The sequence below is a fragment of the Diceros bicornis genome, chromosome 40 (genome assembly GCF_020826845.1).
Source record: "Diceros bicornis minor isolate mBicDic1 chromosome 40, mDicBic1.mat.cur, whole genome shotgun sequence".
NCBI classification, from domain to species: Eukaryota; Metazoa; Chordata; class Mammalia; order Perissodactyla; family Rhinocerotidae; genus Diceros; species Diceros bicornis.
The window spans coordinates 3,590,609-3,601,991 of NC_080779.1; positions in this window are offsets into that span (position 1 = coordinate 3,590,609).

Consider the following 11,383-nt stretch of genomic DNA (forward strand, 5'->3'; position numbering starts at 1 on the left):
CACTGCTGGCGGCCGGGGTTCGGATCCTGGGCGCGCACTGACGCATCACGTCTCCGGCCATGCTGAGGCCGAGTCCCACATACAGCAACTAGAAGGACGTGGAGCTATGACATACAACTATCTACTGGGGCTTTGGGGGAAAAAATAAATAAATAAAAATTATTAAAAAAAATGATATAAAGAAAAAAATCCTATTTACAATGCCATCAAAAATAGTAAAATACTCATGAATAAATTTAACCAAGAAGGTGAAAGATCTAGAAACTAACAACTATAAGACACAGAGGAAAGAAATCAAAGACACAAAGAAATGAAAAGATATCTTATGCTCATGGATCAGAAGAATTAGTATTGTTAAAATGTTCATGCTATTCAATGCCATCTCAAGATTCTCTGCAATTCCTATTAAAATTCCCATGGCATTTTTCAGAGAAATAGAACAAATAATCCTAATATTCATGTGGATCCACAAAAGACCTCCAATAACCAAAGGAACCCCAAGAAAGAAAAAGCTGAAGGCATCACAATTTCTGATTTCAAACTTTATTACAAATCTATAGTAATAAAAACAGTATGATACAGGTATAAAATGAGACACCTAGACCAATAGAACAGAATCAAGGACCCAGAAATAAAACCACACACATACAGTTTGCTAACAGTTGACAAGTCAGCTAAGAAGACTCCATGGGGAATGGATAGTTTCTACAACAAATGCTGTTGGGAAAACTGGATAACCACATGCAGAAAACTGAAATTGGACCCCTATTTTACACCACTCTAAAAATGATCCCAAATTGAATTAAAGACTTAAAGGTAAGACACCAAATATAAAACAACTAGAAGAAAATATAGAGAAAAAAGCCCCATGAAACTGGTCTTGACATCGAGTTTTTTGGATATAATATCAAAAGTGCAAGCAACAAATGCAAAACTTAACAAGTGGGATGACATCAATCTAAAAAGCTTCTGCATAGCAAATGAAAAAATCGGCAAACTAAAGGGGTTAATATCCACAGTATATAAGAAACTCTTACAACTCAACAGCAAAGAAACCAACAAAACAATATGAAAATGGTCAAAGGACCTGAATAGATACTTTTCCAAAGAAGACATAAAAATGGTCAACAGGTACATGAAAAGATGCTCGTAATCACTCATCATCAGGGAAATGAAATCAAAACTACAATGAGATATCACCTCACACCTGCTAGAATGGTTATTCTCAAAGAGACAACAGACAACAAGTGTTGGCGAGGCTGTATAGAAGAGAGAACCCTGTGCACTGATGGTATGAATGTAAATTGCTACAGTCACTATGGAAAAAATATGGAATTTTCTCAAAAAAATAAAAATAGAAATATATATAAATGAGCAATTCCACTTCTGCTTGTATATCCAAAGGAAATGAAGTCACTATTCTGAAGAGATATCTGCACCCCCATGTTCATTTCAACATTATTCACAAACAGAGAACATGGACACAATCCAGGTGTCCCTCAATGGATAAATAGATAAAGAAAATGTGAGATATATGTATACATGTAATATATAATGGGATATTATTCAGCCATGCAGGAGAATGAAATCCTGCATTTTGAGATACCATGGATGGACCTTGAGGCATTGCGCTAAGTGATATAAGTCAGACGGAGAAAGACAAATACTATATATTCTCACTCATATGTGAAATCGAAAAAAGCCCAACTCAAAGGAATAGAGACAAGAATGGGTTTCCCAGGGTCCCGGGGTTAGGGGAAATGGGGAGATGTGAGTCAAATTGCACAAATTTCTAGCTGTAAAATGAACAAGTTTTGGGGATCTAATGTACAGCATGGTGATCATAATTAACAATACTATATTATAGACTTGAAATTTGTTAAGAGAGTAGATCTTGAAAGTGATCACTAGAAAAAACAAGTTAATTATGTGAGGGAATGGAGGTGTTAACTCAGGGTATTGTGGTAATCCTTTCACAAATCACCATCTTGAACACCTAAAACTTACATATGTTATATGTCACTAATATTTAAAGAAATCTAAAAAAAAAATCTCTCAACAAAGTAAAACCCAGGACCAGATGACTGCACTGGTGAATTCTACCAAAACATTTAAAGAAGTATTAAAAACAAGATTTCTTACACTCTGTCAAATATTGAAAAAGAGGGAACACTTCCAAGCTCAATGCTGGCTTGAGGCCAGCATTACCCTGATACCAACACTAGACAAGGACACTAAAAGAAAATAAAATTACAGACCATTATCCCTGATGAACATAGATGCAAAAATCCTCAACAAAATACTAGCCAATTAAAAATGAATTCAATAGCATATTAAAAGAGTTATACACTACCACCAAGTGAAATTTATTCCTGGTATACAAAAATCGATCAATGTAATAAGCCACATCCAGAAAATGAAGGGGAAAAAAATGACCAACTCAATTGATGCAGAAAAACCATTTGACAAAATTCTACGACCTTTCATGATAAAACACTCAACAAACTAGGAATAGAAGGAAAGTGCCTCAACATAACATAAGCCATATATGAAAAACACACAGCAAACATATTACTGAATGATGGAAGACTGAAAGCTTTTCCTCTAAGATCAGGAACAAGGCAAGGATGCTCACTTGCACCACTTCTATTCAACACAGTATTGAAAGTTCAAGCCAGAACCATGAGGCAATAAAAATAAATAAATAAATAAAAGGCATCTAAATTGGAAAGAAATAAGTAAAATGGTCTCTGTTTGAAGATGATATCATGTCGTATGTAGAAAAATCCAAAAGACTCCACAAAAAAGCCGTTTGATCTAACAAATGAATTCAGAAAAGTAGCAGGATACAAAGTCAACACACAAAAATCGGCAGCATTTCTATACACGAACCATGAGCTCTCTGGAAAGGAAATTACAAAAACAATTCATTTATAATAGTATCAGAAAGAATAACATGCTTAGGAATTAACTTAACCAAGGAGGTGAAAGGCTTACACCATAAAAACTACAAAACATTTCAGAAAGAAATTAAAGAAGACGTTCATAAATGGACACACATCCCATGTTCATGGATTGGAAGGCTTACTATTGTAAAAGTGTCAGTATTACCCAAAGCAATCTACAGATTCAATGTATTCCCTATCCAAATCCTAATGATATTTTTTGCAGAAATAGAAAAACCCGTCCTAAAATTCACATGGAATCTCAAGGGACTCAGAACAGCCAACAACAATCTTGCAAAAGAAGAACAAAACTGGAGGACTCACACTTCCTGATTTCAAAACTTACTACAAAGCTACAGTAATCAATAGTATGGTATTGTCATAAAGACAAACATAGAGATCAATGGCATAGAATAGCAAGCCCAGAAACAAACCCTCACATATATGGTCAAGTGATTTTTGACAAGGGTGTCAAGACCATGGAATGGAGAAAGGTTTCTTTTCAACAAATGGTGCTGGGAAAACTGGATATCCCCATGCAAAATCTTGAAGCTGGACCCCATCCAACACTAGATACAAAAATTAACTCAAAATGGATCAAGGACATAAATGTAAGACCTCAAACAAGAAAATTCTTAGAAGAAAACATGAGATTAAATCTTCATGACACCAGACTTGGCAATGATTTCTTGGATATGACACCAAAGGCACAGGTAACAAAAGAAAAACAATGGAAAAATTGAACTCCATGAAAATTTTATAAGTTGGTACATCAAGAGGCACCCACAGAGTGGGACAAAATATTCGCAAATCATATTTCTGACAAGAGACTGGTATCCAGAATATACAGAGAAGTCCTAAATTAAACAAATAAAAAACAAGCCAATTCAAAAATGGGCATGGATTTGAAGACTCCGTTGCGAAAGAAGACTTAGAAATGGCATATAAGCACATGAAAAGATGCTCAACACCACTAATCATTAGGGAAATGCACATCAAAACCACAATGAGACACCACCTCACACCCACTAAGTTGAGTGCTATCGAAAAGACAAAACAGCAAGTGTTGGCCAAGATGCGGCAAAATGGGAACACTTGTACACTGTTGATAGGAATGTAAAATGGTGCAGCTGCTATGGAAAACAGTGTGGATGTTCCTCCAAAAAATTGAACATAGAATTATCATGTGATCCAGCAATTCCACTTCTGCATATACACCCAAAAGATTTGAAAGCAGAGCCTTGAAGAGATATTTGTACACCCATGTTCATAGCAGTATTATTTACAATAGCTAAAACGTGGAAGCAACCCAAGTGTTTATTGACACATGAGTGGATACACAAAATGTAGTATATCCATACAATGGAATATTATTCAGTCTTAAAAAGGAAGCAAATTCTCCAATATGCTATACATGGATTAACCTTGGAGACATTATGCTAACTGAAATAAGCCAGTCACAAAAAGACAAATACTGTATGAACTGAGAGTAGTCAAATCATAGAGAGAGTAAGTAGAATGGTGGCTGCCAAGGGCTGGGGGAGGGGAGAAGGGAGGGTTATTGTTTAATAGGTATAGAGTTTCAGATTTACAAGAGTTATGTGGATGAATAGTGGTGGTGACTGTACAACTGTGGAAATGTATTTAACGCCATTGAAGTATACACTTAAAAATGGTTAAGATGAAACACTTTTTGTTATGTATATTTTGACTCAATATACAAAAAGGAAAAAAAAAGAAATGAGCTATCAAGTCACAAAAAGACATAGTGGACACTTAAATACATACTGCTAAGTGAAAGAAGCCAACCGGAAAAGGCTATATACACTGTTCCATAGTTTTCATATATTCCAATTACACGACATTCCAGAAAAGGCAAAACTAGAGAAACAGTATAAAGATCAGTGTTGCCAGGAGTTGGGGGGCAAGGGACGAAGAGGTAAAGCACAGGGATTTTAGGGCAATCCAACTCTTCCGTAGGATACTGTCATGGTGGATACATGAGATTATGCATTTGTCAAAATCCAAGTACATGACAGCAAGACAATGAACTTTAACGTAAACTACGGACTTGGTTATGAACGCTCTATGAGCATCAGCTCCTCACTTGTAAGGAATGGACTGCACTAACACAGGTGGTCACGCAAGATGTTAACCGTAGGGGAAACTGTGGGGGAGGAGGGAGAAATGCTCTGCACTCTCTGCTGAATTTCTCTGTCCATCTAAAACTTTCCTAAAAAACAATCTATTAATTAAAAAATAATCAATGGAAGGTAGGGAGTGGGTAGAAATATGGACGAAACAGGAATATCAGAATATTAATAAATGTTGAAGCTGGGTAATAGAAACATGGGGGGCTATCACACTTTTCTGTTTAATTTGTGTATGTTCAAGGTTTTCCACAATAAAACATTTTTAAAGCTCCAGATTAAATCTAGATTATATGTACAAGGAATCAAAGAATGTGAAGAAAACAGATATTTTTGAAGCAAGTACACTGAGGGAACGTGCAATCACACTGGATAGAGAGTGAACGTCCTGGTTCTACCAGGAAGGTTCAGAGCTCAGTGAGCAAGGCAGGTGACAGCACAGTCAGGGAAGTGACAGATAATGATCACAGAAAAATGTTTGCCCTCACTAATCACAGAAATGCCAACCATGGGCCCTGACAGAACTGCCCCAGGATTTATAATGTCATGACACCCAGAATTAGAGCGGGCTCAGGGACAGAGCACCACGTCCTGTGAGAATACCAACCAGCATCGGCTTTCTGGAGGGCAAATCTCCCTAACCCTGGAACCTGCAGGCCACTGGCTCGGCTGCTCTGTTGTATGGAATCTGTCCAAAAACAAAGGGATTGGGTACAGATGATGGACTGAATAAACACATGTAGAGCCCCTTTGACATAGAATCCCTTAAAAATGACCCAAAGATTCCTTCATTGATGAACAAATTCATAATAGCCTTGGGAACCATCAAGAGAGCCGACATTTTGATGAAAACATCAAAGAGAGTCAACAGTTGGTGATCGGAGATCCCAGTGGGGAGCTCCATGTGAGCCATGAAGACCAAGCCACAGTGTCCTCTCTCCCTCTCCCTCCTCCCCCTGCCGTTCACCTAACACCTTCTGCATCGCCCCTCCACTCCCAACCACTGCCCACCTCACGCTCCAGGAATACAGGAGCAGAGGCACAGGGCGCCCTTTCCACGACCACATCTGTCCTCTTGCTCTCTGCCCGTCACCAGGCAGCGGAGCTCTCTTGACATTAGTACAGCCATGTTTGGCCGCTCCATTGACCTACAGCCACCAGCACAAAAAGAAATAAAAAAGCTGCTTTCTGCATGGTGGGAACTGGCCCTTCTCCCATGGAGATGGTTGCAATGCGTAAAAAATTCAAGGCCCTTCAAGCGCCGCAGCCTGGGGCAGACTGGCCATCTGAGCTGGGCTGGGAGGATAAGCAGGGTAAACAATGCACGTACACAACTACTGGGCTGGGACAATAGCCAGAGGGTGGGGCTCAGTGCTAGTACGCCACTGATAACCATTTGTGCATGGGAACATTGAATGCTCTCTCTGTAAACTCTGTAACTGCTTATATAAACTGCTGGAGACTGAGACCCGGTGAGAGTTCCACCTGTGGAAGAGACGCCTTGCCCAGGACTGTGATTCCCGCCCAGCAGTGTCAATTGACAGGACTCTCCCAGCCGTGGGGCGTGGATGTTGTGAGTAATTGATTTATTGTGAAGTAATTGATCTGATGTGTTCTCTTTTCAGTCAACCTGGTGTTTCTTTCTGGTTGACTTGTGTCATTTCACTTCAGTCGATCTGGTGTTTCCTTATCCGATAGATCTGATGTTTTTCCCTCTTATTATATGACCTATTCAAACGTGCTGCTATCTCAGCCGATGGGGATGTTTTCCCTTTCCAGTCGAGCTGGTGTTTTTTCCCTCTTGTTATTTGACCTATTCAGATCTGTTTGCGGACTATCACCTTTACCATCCTCTCTATAATAAAATATACCTTCAGTCCATTTGTTTGGAGTGGAAAGTTTCTTTTACCTCTCCAATCGAATCCCCAAACCTCTCATAACAGGAGCCCAGCCCGGCACCTCTTCAGGGCCCAGCAGACTCCTCCTCCCCATCTGGTCCTACCTGCAGCACAGACACCTTGTAGCTAATCTCCGCCTTACAAACAAAACTCTCCCTTGGACCCATGCTCCCTTTTGGTTATTGTCCACTTTCCCAACTCCCCTTCATGGCTAAACCTCTTAAATAAAGTGCCTCATACCTACTGCCCTCCCATGGCTTCCCTTCCCCCACTCTAGACCCAGCTTTATTCTCACCCTCTCAAGGAGACTGAGGTCACCAGTGATCCCATGTGGCCGAGTCCAGCCATCTTTTCTCCATTCTGATCAGAGCTGTATCCCACCCAGCTGAGCACCCTTCCTTTCTGCAATACCCTTTCCCCTCATGGTTCCTGCAACTTCATGCTCCACCATTTCAGGCCCCTTTCCTGGACCCTCTTCAGCTACACCTCTGCAAACACTGCCTGCTCCTAGGCTGGGCCCAGGGCCCTTCCACAGCTACAGTGTCTCCAGGAAACCTCATTCAATTCCACGTTTTTAAATATCTCTGACCTCATCCCAACTCTGCTGACACACTGATGCAACTTTAAGAGGTTAGGTGCTAGCTCCCCAGCATCAGTACCTAAGGACTATCTCAGACTCGATTCGTCTCAAAATTTCACTGTCATATGAGTTCCAAAATAGCATCAAATCTTTCCAAAAGGAGGAAAAATTTGGATACAATAAACAGTTGTGAACAAAGTAACCAATAAAACGTATACTTACATCCAATCATGGTTGCTTGATGGGGAAAATAAGAACACAGAACTAAGATCAGATATTCTCAAGCCGGGGACCGGAAGGTGATGAGTTGGGAGTGTAAAACACAGGAACTGATCAACTCTAAGCATTTACAGAAAGAGAGGCAGAAATGGTTGTTCCTAAAAGCTGAAAGACACCCACTAAAGGAATAGAAAAATCATGAGAAAACCTAACAAATTAAAAATTAAATTAAATGGTAGACTCACATTCCAATTTATCAATAATCACAATTGTAAATAGATCAAATTGCTCTATAAAAACATGAAGGCTCTCAAGTTGAGTTAAAATATTGTTATAAAATAAAGGGATATAATATGGTTGAAAATAAGGAGATAAAGAAATAAGACTTTAAATGGGACAAAAAGGGGTTCTCTGTGTTGATAACTGTCAGGGACACTTATGCACCTAACAATATGGTCTTGAAACATAAAGCAAAACTGGACAAACAAGAAGACACAGGCACCCCAAGGGAGGTGACTTCCCTTTCCACAGGGAAACCTACCTTACCTCTCTTAAAAAGCCACAGGTCAAGTGATACAGTAAGTTAGGAAACAGATCTGCTGACAAACACAAAAAAGCTAGATCTAGCCTCAGCCCCAGGGACAACGTAAGCATCTAGTGGAGAGCGAACATTCTCCTCAAACCACGATGAAACAGTCACCACAATGGACTGTGTGCTAAGCCACAATGAAATCTCTAAAGAGTCCAAAAAGCAGAAATCTATAAGTGACTATATTACTGGAACTTAAAGCAATAAAAGTAAAAAATAATCACAAAATATTGGCTCCCCTCCCCCAACATAGCCACTTGAAAATCTGTCCACACCCTTCTAAATCTCTCAGGTTAAAGAGGGAATCCAGACAGACAGGAGAAACTCTTTAGAAATGAACAGCAATGAGAGCAGCATGAGGCAAATCCATGACGTGGGGACAAGGGGACGGAAGAAGGGACACAGCCTCCACTGCAGGTATCAGGGAATATCACCTGTACAGCAAGCTGAGCACTTCCTTCCAAGAGCCAGAACAACACCACAATAAAACCAATGACAGCAGAATGAAGGGAGAATTCACCAGGCAGGAACAACAACATAGACCTGAACAATGGAGTCAAGGGCTGGCTGTCTGGAAAGACCTGTAACAGTGAGAAACCTTGGTCAGTCTGACCAAGAAGAACAGACAAAGGCACCAAGAGGAACAGACAAAGGCACCAAATTGTACCATCAGGTACGAGAAACTGCAGAAACAGCTTTAACGTGATAGGAGAACATAGTGGATAACTCTGACCAGGACATCAGTGGTCCTCAACTGGAGCTGTCCTTCCCATAGGATGCATCTGGAAACATGCGGGATGGGTTTTGTTTCTTGTTTTGGGTTGTCCTACTGGTTGTTGCCCCAGGGGTCCCGGAGATCCTGAATAGCCTGTCACATAGACCCGTTTCCCTCCTGAAGTGTTACTGACATCTGGGAAGACAAGCACTGATCCAGATTAAATGAGCAATGTGGTAGGAAAATGTTTTCCATGGATGTATAACAGGGAAAAGATGGTACCCTCAATATGTAAGGAATATCGAGAAACCAATGTTTACAACTACTAAACTGTAAGAGAGCAGGAAAATCAGAAACATAGCAAAGAAACACACCAAAAATATATCCAACCTATTTGTACAGGTGGAGAAATATGTAGGTAAAGCACAGGAAACAGTGGAGAAGATTACACACCAAATTTTACTACCGACAAGGAATAAAAGTTGGGAGGTAGGTGAGAAATAGGAGTTTTTACCACTTCTTAGCTTATGTATTTCTCTAGTGTTTTAATTTTTACAAAAGAGAATGTATTCTACTCAAAAAGATGTTTCAAATTTTAAAGAAATTATTAAAATGTTCAAAATGACTTCAGTTCAAGGATATTCATTAAAACATGTATGGAAAGCACCTCCCCATAATGTTAAGAGTCTCCTATAACTTTTCCAATAGTTTACTATGTCGATTTTATTTCACATTTAGATCCTAACTCATTGGAATTTACATTTGTGTGAGGGATGCAACAGAAGCTGATTTTCTCCTGTTCAAGTGGAAAACCAACTATCCAGGCACCATTCATTGAGTAGGTCTGGCTTTCCCAGCTGACTTGCAATGCCTCCTTCCCCACCTGCTAAACCCTGACAACTACCGGTGCCTCTTGAGCACCCTAGAGCGAGCGGGGTGAGCTCTGCAGCCTGGGCTCCCTGTGTGCAAGGGGCGGCTACCAGCAGAGCCTTCTCCCAAGACAGCAGCAGGCATGCTGCACACAGAGGTGCTCAGGGGCCGTCTGCTGTGGAGCAGGAAACTCCTCATGAGGAGCAGGCAGTGGGGGAGCCCTGAGCCCCAGGACTGACCTCGGCTGGGGGCAGCAGGCTGCTCAGTTAGGGAGCCCCTCCCTTCAGCTCGTCCAGCTCCTCCTGCAGCGTGTGCACCTGGCTGTCGGCAGCTGCCCCTCTTCAGCTCGCTGTCCTTCTCCACCTGCTCCTGCAGGCGGCACCCGTGCTCCTGTTCCCCCGGGACCAGAAGCAGTAGGAGTGCAGCGAGTCCAGGAGTTCTTAGGCCCCAGCACTGACAGGATGACCCCGCTGAGGGACCTGGGGCCGGTGTTGCTGTGTTCATCCTGCACATCTTCCACGGCTGGCTCCGGGGTGACATCTGTTGGAGGGTGAAGGGGCTCTGGGAGGGTTTCTGAGGCATCATTGTGAATGATGAACGTGGGGGCTCTGGGCCAAGCTCTCATCAGGCCCAAGGCTGGCCCCACTGTAGGTGGGCTCCACATCTCTCTTCAGCCTCTTTCGGTCAACAGCCTCTCGAGGGACAGATGGCCTCTCTTGAGTGTGTGCTGAGGAGAAACTGTAAGAAGGATGCCAGCCAATAAATCTGCATGCCTCAGATCCTGAGGGATAAAGTCACCCACGGAAATGCCACTCTTATCCAGCAGGCCCTGGCTGGGAAGAGGTGGTCTCATCGCCAGCATCTACAGCAGACCTGTTTGCATCTCCCTGGCTGCCTCACGCTGTGGAGACCACACTGTCTCCTGGAGTTCCTTCCAGAGACTCTTTGCCCGCTCCTGACTGGTGGCTTCCTGGGTGGCATTGGGTTCGGGTTTGCCCTGCAGAAGGGCTCGCTTCAATTTGCGGGACCCTGCCTGGGCCCTCAGGTTTTCCCTCGAGGATGAGGATGAACCTGAAGCTCCTTTACCATCTGCTTCACTGGCATGTTCCTCTTGTCCCTGGCGGCTATCTTGGTCTCATTTCTTCTGGGGCGGCAGTGGCCTTCAGCTCCTCCTTCTCAGTCAGGTGGAAGATGGAGGGCAAGGCCGTGGGCTTTAACATGTAGTACTGACCCTCCAGCCTGTTCAAGAGTTTTTTTTGGTGAAATGTTCACTACAGATGAAAGAATACTTAATAGGGTCCAGTCATCCCTGTGAACAACTTTTAGCAACTGGACAAGACGTTTTGAGTCCTTTATGTGGAGCCTGCAAGGATACATGAAAAAGTAATTAAAAAGAAAGAATTAAATGTCTCCCCCT